The sequence below is a fragment of the Cryptomeria japonica genome, chromosome 9 (genome assembly GCF_030272615.1).
Source record: "Cryptomeria japonica chromosome 9, Sugi_1.0, whole genome shotgun sequence".
Classification (NCBI taxonomy): Eukaryota; Viridiplantae; Streptophyta; class Pinopsida; order Cupressales; family Cupressaceae; genus Cryptomeria; species Cryptomeria japonica.
This window is the reverse complement of record NC_081413.1, coordinates 8482968-8497362: the sequence shown is the minus strand read 5'-3', so window position 1 is coordinate 8497362 and position 14395 is coordinate 8482968. Positions and strand designations below refer to the sequence as shown.

The window sequence follows — 14395 nt, the reverse complement described above, 5'->3', positions numbered from 1 at the left end:
AAACACAATAATCCAGTGACTGGTTTGATCATAGCTTTGCATTTTAGCTTGCATTTCATTCTTGCATGGGATCCCACATGCTCCTTTTATCCAAGGTTAAATCACAGGAATCATCAAGGTATCATCACAAGTTTATACACAATCAAACTGATGATTCATATCTCTCTAGATATTGTCCACCCAGCAAAAATCTTATGCTACCCTCTCAACATAACCAACATCAGCATATCCGAATTTTCCTGCAACTTGATATCAATAAACTATCAGTTCTTTAACTAATCAATCTAATCAATTCTATTAATCTAACCTAATCGATTCTATCATGTCTTATACAGGATGTATCTTTCTTGAAACCAGATGTTCTGATCTTTGTCGTATACAGGATATATCGTTCCTGAAACCAAACGCTTTGATCATCTTTGTCTTATACAAGAGGTGTCATTCCTAAAACAAAACTAAATCTTGATCTTATCAATCTAACCAATCAAGCTTTATCAATAATCAAGAACCACATCACCATAATTGTCGAACTCACACTTTCATCAACCACAGTTGCAGAAATCAAATCATTTCTAATCGAGATATCAATTTCGCAAAGATCCAAAAACTCCACAGGTCAATTATCTCAATTGATCTCCCGAGGGGGCATCATCGTATTGCAATTTATCAATCAATAGCTGGGGCATCCTATTGAACCAATATCATCATCAAAATGAGATTATTCTTTGAATCAATGCATTATCGCACCTCGCTTCAAAGAGGGGCAAAATGTATACACCTAACAATGGTCTGAAGATAATTAATTAAATAAGAAATTATTTAATTAATCCCCCTTACTAATTTAATTGAATTCACTAACTAATTTGATTAAATTCCCCCTTTCATCTACTTATTAATAAATCTAAGGATTTATTTAATAGGTTCATTTCATAATCCCCTTTGATTAATTAATTCTCCCCCCATCTTCAATTAATTCTTCTAATCCCTTAATTAATTAAAACAAGTCAATTTATGAGTTGTTGAAAGTTGATTAGTATTATTTCAATTTTAAATTCAAATTATCCACATGCCTCCTAACTTCTAACCACCTAACCTAACCCCTTCTAAACCTAACCCAATCCATCTAACCTTGGGTTTAATTAAACCTACCTTAGCTTGCACATCCTAACCTCCTATGGTGTGGATACTCTCCCCTTGGGACATGGCATTCTTGGGCCACATGTCCCCTTTCCTTAGACACTCGATTTCTCATGAGCAAAGCTTCTTGACACTTGTGACCATAGAGATGATAAATTTTCCATTTCATCCAACCTCTTTTCCAACCTCCTCCAGTTTCACCATTGATATCTTCAGACTCAATCTTGACCATTGATTCCTTCCACCTCACCCCTAGCCTTGGAAATCCTATAAATAGACCCCATTTTGGAGCAATAATGATCCCCATCTCATTTGCATTTTGAACAATGTTACTATAGGCATAATATCTTTTAGCATATCATTTGAGCATTTTTATTATAGGCAATTTGCATTCTTAGATCTAGCTTATTTTCTAGCATAATTGTTGAATCATGTAGCTTAATCATTATCTTTTATAGCTTAAATGCATCATTATCATCTTAAATCCTCCATCTAGGTGTAGTCAAGTCATTGGAATTTGCTTTTCCAGATCTAAGAGCAAATCCACACTCGCATCTCTTAGGAGGCGATAGATCGATTAGCCATGGTTTTATCTTTATTTTTTCTAAATTTGCTAACCATGCTTGTAATGATCTATTGAGTGTTTTGTATTGTAGCTGTAGGTATATACTTCACAGGCATGACAAAACCTATTAAATAAATCCTTCGATTTATTAATAAGTAGATGAATTAGGGAATTTAATCAAATTGCTAATGAATTCAATTAAATTGGGGAGGATTAATTAAATAATTGCTTATTTAATTAATTATCTTCAGACCATTTTTAGGTGTATACAATATGGATATCACAAAGGGAATGCATAAGACAATACATGAAGAACTCAAACTGAAAGTAGGAGACAATAATATTTGAAAACTAGGAATTAAAATTTATGAATTAGTTAATTGACAAGACAATATGTGTTCACATACCTGCTTTGCCCCATGAGCTGCACACACATACATTAAAAGAAACTAATTTTTAAGTCATAAAATTAACTTCATTAAGATGTAAACTTTAATTTTCCAAACTGAAACTACTCAGACAAAATACTTTAGACATTCCAACTACAGATTTTGTTCATGAACCATTTGACTAAGTGCCTTAAAAAAATTCAACAAAAAACGTCAAAGAAATGTGGTCTAGAGGGATGATTACAGAATAATGGATTTGTTAAAGGTTATGAAAAATTTAAATAATGATGGTAACAATGTAATGACGGGATATTTAAAAGGAAGTTAAATTACAAGTGTTTTATCAAAGATTATGTCCTCAAGAGATAGGCATGATTAAATTGATCTTTCCAATAAGTGCATGATAAATACCACCAAAGCCTAAAACTATAGAAGAAATTAAGTGAAGTGCTCTCTCAGAGTTATGTATTTTCATTTCATGGGAGGCATTATGAGCTTAGTAGTGGGTGAAAAAATAACCCATTTAATACAGTGTGCTACTAATAATTTTCAGGTACAAATCTAGAGGTAGTGACAAGATTTGATCCAACATAATCATTTTTTTTTACTAGATCCCCTTTTCAGTTCTTTTTCATGAAAAGAATATTTTTGGGATCATCAAAACCTAGAAAATGTTTGAATTATTAATTTAAACATGTCTATTCTTGATACAATAGAGGATTCTAAGTTATTTGGATATCATCATTTTAGCATGTTTGTGTCTTTGGAAGAGTGTTTGTAAGCATATTGCTAAATAAGGTTGCCAGTTTAGGAATCTTGTATTAGGAGTGGTTTAAGTATGTAGTGACTGAGAAATAGAAAATGTAAACATAAAAGACTCTATTAATTTATTAACACAAATGATTATATTTAGAACTTTAACATTTCATTACTTAACATGAAAACCAGGGCTGCAAGGGTTTGGAAATCACATGTAATGTACACCTTGTAAGACAAATAGAAATTGGATTTAATTAGCACTAGCTTAGAAATGTCAAGGTTGCAATGTGACTCACATATGATTATATTAAAATGTGTTAAAAGTGGAAAATTTCATAACTTTAACATTTCATTACTCACCTTGGGCACCAAGCATACAAGAGGGGTAAACGCTACACAAATTGTATGTCCTACAAGGCACAAGCAGAATTGCATTGTCAATGCCTAAGCGCATCATGATCTATAGAAATATTAGGATTGGAATGTAAGTGCACATGACTATATTCAAATATGTTATAATAGGCAAATCTTATAACTTTAACAATTCACTACTCACCTTGACTATCAATCTTGCAAAACCTAGGAAAATGCCGCATCTGAGATGCCTAGTGCATTAAAAGTGATTTGAAATGCTATTGTAGTCTACAAAAATGAAGGAGGGAGAGGAGTGAGTTACAAGAAGAATGAATAGTCAAAAAAATGGTAATGTTTACATGGCAGTACATGAGTCTCAAGTGAACTAGGAGCTAGACACTCACATGTCACCTGCTTAGTAATGTATGTAGTGTTCTTTGTGGCAATCATGGAGGGGGTCGTGATAGGTTGTCTTTTAATTTTTATACAAAATTTTTGGGGCTATTCTTACAACAATGAAAAGAAAGTCATCTATTATGATGTAAGCATGATCCCACTGATAACAACCTCCTCATTTTTTAATGGAATCCAAGGCACTCTATCAGGTTCATATTTACCCTCTATAGTTTTATATTTGAAGCTACAAACATATTATCTTGAAGTCATGATAGTATAAAAAAAATACAAAAACATTTTCTTTTTTTCATATTAAGTATAGAGAAATTGAACAGAGTACAAAAAAGGAACAATCAGAAGAGTTCAGACTGTCAAACATACATCAATAACTATGTCCCAAAATTAACTATCCACCCTATTAATTCTACAAGCTAGAGTATTTAACAAAGTACATAAATGTAAATATAGTATAACCAGTATATGAAGAATAGAGATTTACAAAAAGTACAAAACTGAGAGGGACATCTCTAAGACTATCCTTAAGTGTTTGTCCAAGAGGCCCATCCCATTGGACCCTCTATCCAAATAGTTTTTCTCGACTCCTGGACCAGGATTGGTACATTATCTTGGGCTTGCTATTGTTGTTCCAATTTCCTATCTTCATTAATCTCTTTAACACATGCTTCAAGTGCACTCACGAATGGGGATCGCTCATTGGTGAATTTGGTCCAAGTGTATCCATGGGAAAGTTCTGAGAGGTAGACCTACATCGAGCCCTTCTTTATGAACCTTTCAAATTTCTCCATAGTAAGTCTCATAACCAATGTAACCTGCATGCCAACATTGTAAAAGATGAGTCTCCTAAGAGACTAAGCAAGCACTCTATCCCTATTCTGAAACTTAGCCTCATTATAAAATTTCCAAATGGTCTAAAGAATTTCACAAGATAAAATAGACTAGAAATAGTTAACATTTTTCTTCATGCCTTTGATAAAACCATTATGAACATCATAGTGGGAGAAACCTTTATCAAAATTAATGTTGAACATATTCCAGACCTCTTTAGCAAAAAGGTGATTGAAGAAAATGTATATAATACCTTTAGGAATTTTGCAGATATTACAAATAGAGACATCTCTCTGAAGATCCTTAATAGGCAATCTATGGAGAATAAACAACCATTTAAAGCATTTATTCTGAGGAGTAATAATAGAGTGCCAATGAAAAGTAAAGATTTTATGCCAATCAACATTATTGCACTATAAGTTCCAAACATAATTCAAATAGAGAATAAGATCATCATTAGACAACAAAGAATTATAAACAATTTTAACACTAATATTGCTCAGGGGTGACCCATTCACCCATGTGTACGAGGTAAACTTGTCCTCCCTCAACACACATGGCCTAGATAGATCCACTTTGAGGCAAGCATATCTAATCATAGCATAGGACCTCTAGTTAGAGGAAGGAATCTGGAAATTTTGCATGAGATCACACTAAGGAATTAGAGCCCCATTGTTGATAATATCCATTTGGCAGCAAGAGCAATACCTTCAAGCTTCAATTCCTTCAACCCAAGACCACCCATACTCTTCTCAAGGCAACACCAATTCCATCTGACTAGGTGTCATTTTTTATTCCCTCTACCATCAAACCAAATAAAGTTCCTAATAGCCTTATGAATCTCATTAAGTTGATAATTGTTGAACATCCATACTGAAGCATAATACAAATTGTAGGAAGAGAGTATCTTCTGGAAAACTTGAAACCTTCCTGCTAGGGAGAGAAAATTTATTCCATTTATTAAGTTTTCCATCTATCTTTTTCTTTACCCAAATCCACCCTTTCTCTCAAACAGGGACCTTAACAGCAAATGGAATACCTAGATATCTAACCTGTTTGGAGGATCCACCCCACTAAAATTCAATTTTGGATAGCCAACAGGTGGGATCATTCCATCCCAACAGTATAGATTTGGGGGCAGAGATCTCGGCCACGGATGCATTATAGAAGTTTTTCAACTTACACAACAGGGAAGCAAAATTCTCCTCCTCTAACTGAAGGAAGAAGGTAGTGTCATCTGCAAACTGGACATTCACCAAGTCCATAGTGTTGGGCAAAGTAATACCTTTCATTCTTGGGGAGATGGATGAGTCTCTAAGAAGATAAGAGATATCAACAAAGGCAATCACAAAAAGGGTTGGGGCTAGGGGAAATCTTGCCTGATGGACCTTCTAAGGTATATAGACTGAGAACAAAGACCCATTAATCTCCACTTGAGCCAAAGCATCCATAAGAAACACAGAAACCATGTGGAAAAAATCCTTAGGAAAACCAAATGACTCCAACATCATAATTAGAAAACCCCACTCCACCCAACCATAAGCTTTTTTAAAGTCTATAAGAAACATAGTAGCATTTTGTTTGGTATCCTTGGCCCAATGCATGGCCTCCTAGCTAGTAATCAGGTCCTCAAGAATATACCTTCCTTTGATAAATCATGTTTGAGTATTGCTAACTATATGAGGAAGGATTCCTTCTAGCCTGAGAGCCAAAATTTTGGCTAAGATCTTGTAGGATACATTAAGGAGGGTAATTGGCCTCCAATTCTTGATGAGGGACTTATCCCCATCTTTTGGGATCAACTTGATGAATCCTCTATTAATCTTAGCACCCAATGTCCCAATACTCATAGCTTCAAAGTATACTTGAAGAAGGTCCAAAACAATTCACTCTATGTTAACTTTGTAGAATTGAGCAAGAAGCCCATTCGGCCTAGGGGCTTTGTCATTGCTCATGCTATTAATGGCCTTCATGATCTCCTCAAGGGTGATAGGTTTACTAAGAATATCAACATCTGCATTAGTGATCCCTTTAGGGATAAGTTCTCTGTATTGATCAAGCACAGTCTTGTTAAGGGAGGAGTCACAATCTGAAGTGAAGAGATTTTCATAATAGAGGAGAAGGGCCTATTTAATATCTTCCATGTCACTCAATTCCTTGTCATCATCCTATATTCTATCCATGCTCTACTTGAACTCCTTGTACCTGAGCATGCTAAAGAATAATTTGGAGCCTTTATCACTGAATTGCATCCAATTGATCCCAGCCCTGACTTTGGCTCCTTGATCTTTCTTATACTGAATATTTTTTAGTTTATCTTGGATATGGAAGACTTCTAATAACATATCAGCATTGTGTGGATCGTCCTGAGAAAGGGCTTCCTATGTTAGGAGTTGGTCCGTTCAAGCTCTCTTTCATCTCTTCTACCATCTTTGGCAAGTTTGGTGCCCAAAGTTTGGCAAAGGGTTCTCCAACCTTCAACATTCTTGTTCCAGTTAGAAATAGCTAAGGGTTTTTGTTGGCTCCACTTATTAATTTGTCTGATAATATACAGAGCATTCTTAATATCTTGATTTTGCAACATCTTAATGTTGAGCATGAAGTTATTTGGTTTCCTATTAGGAGGGGCTAGAAGAGAGTTAATAGAGATATGGGCCATAATAGGATAATGATCAGAGAGAGTAAATGGGGTTACTCTGACAATGCATCCATTAGGGTCCTAATTGAAGGTACATGTAGAGGAATTGACATAGAAACAATCAAATATGGAGTAGATTATCTTGGTTCCTTGTTGGTCATTGCACCAAGTGAACCAAATGTTGTTATAATCATTTTTTTTCCTGCCAATGAATCAAAGAGATGCAATTTAGACTTCATCCTATCCTAATACAACTTCCCTCCACTTTTCCAATCCATATTCAGACTGCCACTCTTGTCCTCTAAATTCTCAATCATGTTAAAGTCCCCACCTAGTATCCATGGGATGTTTGGGAGGCAAGTCATCCATTTCCAAAGATCAATCCTATGTTTGTAATCATTAGGGCCATAGATAGAGCATATGCCCACCTTAGATCCTTCCACTTCTAAGTTGACCCAGGCAATTTTGTTACAAGGGGAAAAGCCACTATCAGCAACCTTATATGCCCATTTCCTACTCACCAAAAAAAAAAATAACCACCTCTTCCCTTATCATGATTAGTGGTGAACTATAAGGAATCCTTCTAGATGAATTTGAGGTTGACTTATAACAAAAATTTTGAGGCTTTCACTTCTTGCAAGAGGAGAATGTCCAGATTATTTTGTTGGTTAAAAAACCTTCTAAAATAATATTTTCTATCAATGGATTCTATTCCCCTAGTTTTCTAAGAGATGAATTTCAAAACCATAACAAATATTAAGAAGAGGGGTCCTTGGCAGTTTTTAAATTGTTGTATCACTTGGGAAGCTCCTCTCTGTTATTATTCTTTTTTGGGAGAGGAGAGGCCTTCCCCTCTTTCTTCTAACCTCTATGAAAGGGCCCTCTCCATCAGTACTAAATATATATCCATCTTAACTGTCAAAGGACTTAGGAAGATGTTGTTGGTATGGAAGCTCCCTAGTGATGGAAAGCTCATTGGCTAAGGATACCCGATCCCCATCAAAGTTCTCAAATAGAGGATTAGTCCTAGTAAGGTCAAAATTAGAGGTGGGTTGAATGTGGGAGATACTAAAGGCCTAATTTCTAACAATGGGAACCGCTTTGATAACCTCAATATGGAAACATTAAGATCATAAACAATGGGATGAGATTCAAAAACAGGGGGCTTATTGTCATTGTCAAGATTCTCTATGACATCATGAGATTTCTGACTGTCAGATTGTTCATTAACAAAAAAAGAATTAAAATCTATATTACAATAATCATTTACAGGATCCTCGTCCATTTTATCATTAACAATATTTTCATTCTCAAAATCTTTAACCATAAACTTAACAAGTGATTTTTTAGTCTTAGAAGTATTATCAATGGGAGTTTGGTCTGACAAATTATCAATAGCCATAGGGTTAACATAGTTTCTTAGCTTATCAAGAGTGAAAGGAAATACAAGAGCAAGGAAAGAAAAACAAAATCCAAGTAAGTTTATTGATGAAGTAAACGTTACCAAGAGAAATGCAAAAACCTTGGAGCAATCACCCAAATGAGAAGGAGGCACAAGAACTTTTGAAAGGGGGAAAGCAAAGAAAAACCCCTTGTGTTATTATGAACGAGGCAATGCCTAAAATGAGAGAGAGAGAGAGAGAGGGAGCAAGAAGCTCTTTAAAATATTGTCATTAAGAAGAAATGAGAGAGAAGACATCTCTTAAATAAAGATGAGGAGAGGAGTTACAAAGTAACTCCCAAATCTATGAATGCCACCATTCATAAAATCTGTGTGCCATGTGTCCACATCCTCTGAAGGAGGAAATCGAAAATTACTTAATAAAGAAAAATAAAAGAAATAACTTGTCCTCACACATGTACAAGAGGACAAATTACATGTAGGGATTCCAAAGGAATATCTCAGACTAAATACAAATAAACCTAAGCCAAGTAAAGATCAAATATTCTAACACCCCCCCTTAAGATTTACTTGGGGAGTTTATATCAAACCCTTCAATGGGTTGCAAACCAATATTTTTACAATGAAATTGGAACCTCTCTTTACAAAGTGGCTTTGTTATAATTTATCTGCAACTTGAACTTCACCCTTACAATATATAAGTGAAACTTGTTTGTCTTCAATTTGTTCTCTAATAAAGTGGTGTTGGAGAGCAATATGTTTGGTCCTTGCATGGAAAAATGGATTTTTAGCCAAGGCAATGGCACTTTGGTTGTCACAATACAATGGAGTGGGTTCGTATTGAGGTAGACCCAAATCTTCAAGTAGTCTTCTAAGCCACAAGGCTTCTTTGGAAGCATTAGTGTAGCCTTTTTACTCAGCTTTAGTGGATCCAAGAGAGGTAGATTGTTGCTTTTTACTATTCCAACAAATTGTTCCTGAACCAACAAAACAAAAATAACAAGTAGATTTCCCATTGCTGGTTAACAGATTTGTCCCTTTCTTGAAATTGTAATATTTGTTTTCTCTAAATAGTAATATGACTTTTGTACGCCCCTTAATGAAAGGACACAAATAAACCAATAGTTGGATGAACTAATCAAAATTCATCCTCTGCATTTGAGGGCAGCTCCTCATATGATTTGCAATGAATTCTACACAGAAAATCTTTGAAATGAAGATGTTTTTAACCATAAAGCATAGAAAGGCTTTAGCATTCATCTATCAACACAAAGGAATGTCATTAACATAAAATAGAGAGAATATTTTAAAGATTAAATAAGAGCTCACAGACTTTGTTTCTCACACATGTTCATTTTATAAATTCAGAGCAAAGCAAATACAAACCAGTATTGATTCTGATCGATACTCTCTCATGCCTCACAGGGCAAGGGGGATCAGCACAACTCAATCCACAATACATCTCCTAACCATTAATAATAACAATTAATTCTAAAAAACAAAGAATTAACTGATAAGAAGAATGATATCATGCACATAGCAGATTTCATAAGAAAGATCGCCAATCTTTAAACGCACGGATTCAAAGACTGCACACCATAATCATTTTAATTCATAAATCAGTCATTCCAGTTCCAAGGAATTCAAAACATAAACAGATATTGTTTGTTTCTCAAAAAATCATAGTTTTTCGGACCTTTCTAGAGTGTCAAAAACATAGATATATAGCCACAACCTGGCCAATGGTTATAACAGGAAACATAGAAAGCCAACAATTTCTGCCATGCAAAGTCAGTGAAACCAGTATTAAAATGAAAAAAAAAATTATCTTGCAACTAACAAGTGAACAGGACCTATCATCTATGAAAAATATTACAATGCAGTTCTGGTAACTGCTTCTTTCTTCCAATCCCCATGAGCAGTGGCAAAGTGATGAATGATTGTGTTAGGAGGTAATCCCATGTGTTCCATTTGTTGCTTCTAGATCTCTTTTTCCCTGTGAACCTGTACAAACTTGTCAGAGTGAATATCCAGATGTCTAATGCATAAAAACAAGAGTGATTCAATCTTAGCAATAACACTTAAGTCATCCGGAACTAAACCCTTAGCTTCTTTCAAATAATTGATTTTGCCTTTAAATGATTTTGTTATAACCTCAATCATCTCAAGGGTTCTTCCATCATCTTTTAGACATTTTATCCCAATGCACACGAGTTCACTTCTCATGGAGGTAACTAATTCCATGAGTTGATTCAATTTCGTGAAGTTCTCATAAGCCTATTTTATCAAGGAATTTCTCCATTCAATGTTCCTCTGACACACATAAAAAACAGTATCATCCAAGTCTGCCACAGGTTTTTCAGCAAGAAACTTCACTACTCCATAACTCTTCACTTCTCACATCTCTGTAGCTTTTCACGCCCATTTATCTTCCTCATTTTTCCAATTGATGATTTTGACATCCAACTCCTTCATCACTTGTATCACCCCATCATATACTCTACTTAAATTAACAAAGTATTCTACACCAGACTTCAGAATTCTTTCTAAGCACTCCATCACAGTTTCTGTGATCAACCTGCATTTTTGTATTTGTTCCAGAGTCTTCTGATTTGCAAAGGACATTGGAATCTGTGACAAAGGTTGAGGGTTCGGATCATTCATTTACTCAATATACTCTGCCATCCTTCGTAACATTTCTTTCATCTAATGCTTATATTTCTCATCTTTCCAGGTCCTGGTTATGATCTTCTTTGTTGAAGCCTCAAGATGAAGAACATTTGTATCTCACGAAGTAGTTCCAATATTTATCTTTTCAACAGCAAAGTCCTTAGTTGTAGGGTTTTTTGTCTTTTCATCTATTAATGGACATGCTATCTCTGCGATCCAGTTCCCACCATCTGCATCAAAATCAATTTTTGACATAGTTTTTGACTTCTTCACTTTAGGAGTTTTGCCCAAGTATTTAATAACCATGTCCTCTACTGGAATTGAGGTTGGAACAATGTTTTTCTTCTTGTTTCTTAACATGTTTTCTATCCATACTGGTTCTAAAGGAACTTGAGACTTATCTGCATCAGTTCTAGTTTCCTTTCCATCCCTTACTACCATCGTAGTAACTAAATTTAACGCTTCCTACTCATGTTGATTATTACCCTCATCAACCAGGGCTTTTTGTTCTTTGTTCAGATCAATTGAGTTGGTATCCATCTCAAGGTCAACTACCACAGTATCAACAAGCAAAGATTGTCTTTTGCCCCTTGTTCTAGAGTGAGTGATTCTGACAGAAGTTGTCTCCTCTTTGATTTGCACTGTCTTTGCTCTCTATCCTCCTTTTCCCTATTTCTGTGAACCTATAGCACAAGATGGGACAAGAGAATTAGATACCAGGATCTCAGTGGGTGAGGTTGAATCTTTCCTTGAGATTTTGCTCAGTCTTCGCTTTTTAAGCCACTTTTCTGTTCTTCGAATGACCAAGAATGTCCTTTGAATCTGTTCTTCCTCATCTTTTTTCTAGTCAATCTTTGATATTACTCCTTGCTGCCTATCATCAACAAATTGGGAATCAAGCAATCATTTTCATCATCAACAATATTTGCAGTGTTTATCTTTAGACCATAATCCCTAATTTGTTGCACTATGAGTCTTCAGTGAGCTCTTCTTTGAACTTCATACTCATCCACACAATCTGCCCAAAAGTCTTCTAGATAGGGTAAATGCCAAAAATTCTCCATGAATGTAAAGTGTTTCATTGCAAATCCCTTAATATCAAACTCAGTGCGGGGAAAATACAACTAAAAGTTGAACCTTTTGAACTCTATTTCCAAATTCAAAGCATCTGAAACACTATTACAAGTGTAATATGTGAGTTCAATGGGAAAAGAAACCCTTGTTTGGTGTTCTTCCCCATATTTCTTATCTATATGAGCAAGTTGCCTACAAACTTCAATTAACACTTGCCTATCAAAGACATATCTCGGCAATTTGTAGGGTTCTCCTTCAAAATCATCAACCCTCAAACAAGTGAACTTGGAGAACTGAATATAGAAGTTGCCATATATGTTTATAAACTACATAGCTTCCTCAGTTAATCTCTTATGAATATCTCCTTTCAACTCAAATACTAACCTGCCAAGGAAAATATTATGAACTTGTAATAATTTTCAGTGACCCTATGTTGTTGCAAATGCGGGTAATATTCATATATCCTCATATCATTCTGCCAAGTTTCATGATATAGACCTGCCCATTGACAGGTGTAGGCTAAACAATATATGAGGTAAGAGGACATATGAAAATTTTTGTTACCAAAACAACTTAAACCCTCATGCATTCTTTCTGCAATTAACTCTGCCCAATCTATGTATCTCTTTTCACACAAAATGACTTGAATAAAGAAATATATCCAATCCTCCAAATAAAAGGATATTTGATTTCCCTACATTCTATGTAATTAAATGACTATATCCCTTACTTCCTGAATCAGATGCTTTCGGGTTAATGGGCTTGGTAGTCTAGAACCTCCCTTTTGAAATTTCAGTAACCAATTTCTTGCAATGACACTCCTATAACATGACTTCTTCTCAGAGAAAAGTCCTTGCGACTTGCATACCATCCAGTCCTCATATTGCTCCTTCTCTAGTATTTTCATTACGGTGGAAATAACCTCCTGACTAATTGTAAGCAAAACCTTACCCTCTGCATCTCTTATACACCTCTCTACAAGATAATATCTGCTCATACATTCCAAAACTATTTCTGGACATGACACAGCTCAAGGAAATGTTGCAGCTTCTACCAACCCACTATCTAAAATTTTTTGCATCAAAGGGGAACCAGCAAAATTTCACACTCTTTCATGGAATTCCTCTAAGTCTACTGACGAGAGAAAAGTATCTCCTACGTCATGTAGGGAACTAACTAACAAAGACTTCTGGTCTATTTGAGGTACTTTCGGTCTCATTTTAGCTTTACAATCAGAAAATGCACAGCAGGAAGAATTGACTAAACCAACTAAAGTATCAAATAACACTTTCAATTTATGAAAACCAACAAGAAAAGAGAAAGAACTTGAGCTCACCTTTCATGCAGAACTAAGAATTCACAGAGTCAAAAGAAAGAAATGTCGCCTGCGCTAATCTTCTACTTACCAAATTGGGCAAATAATAAAGGCAAGTAGCTTGTTTTAAATAAAATAGATCTTAGGGACTGGTCTAAAATATCGGTCACATGATTCGTCATGATTTGAAAACTGCATACTCATCTGTGCCAAATCATGCTGAAAAGATTAAATTCTGACAGTTTATTAATAATAAGTCTTTTCTCCTCCATATCCTTTACTTGAAATGATTACTTGGAATGATTATTCCCTAGTATGAATTTTCATCACAATTCATTTTCTCGAGGTTCATCTTTTAAATCCAAAATATTCCCTATATGTTGACACTTGTTCACTTTATCTCCAACGTCATCAATCTTCAAACTTTGAACCTTGAACTTTGAACCTTGAACCTTGAACCCTTTGAAAAGGAGTTCAAAGGTTCAAGTTCAAAATAGCATTAGTGCAACACACATGAACATGCCTAAGCTTACCCATTATAAAACATGACTTACACAAGACTTCCTTTAACATGTTGAACCTTGAACCTTGAACTACTAGAAAGGTTCATGGTTCAAGTTCAATGAACTATGACTACCAAGACCTTTAGCGCCTTATTAAAACCAAAGCTGTTATACCACATACCGCGCTTGAACTTGAACCTTGAACTGCAAGAAAGGCTCAAGCAAGAGGTTGGCTCAAGAAAAATTGCAAAGGGGGAAAATTTATAGAATACAAAAAAGACATAATACAAGTGCGGACTAACATTGGCTCTGACTAGGGATTGGAACTGTAAAGGACCAAGACATGA

At 35.1% G+C, this 14395-nt stretch overlaps 1 pseudogene; it reads right to left on the bottom strand.

Annotated features, from left to right (window-relative positions):
* Positions 1-8486, bottom strand: part of LOC131067743 (pyruvate kinase, cytosolic isozyme-like) — an 87874-nt pseudogene extending 79388 nt beyond the window's left edge.
* Positions 8487-14395: the final 5909 nt, after the last annotated feature.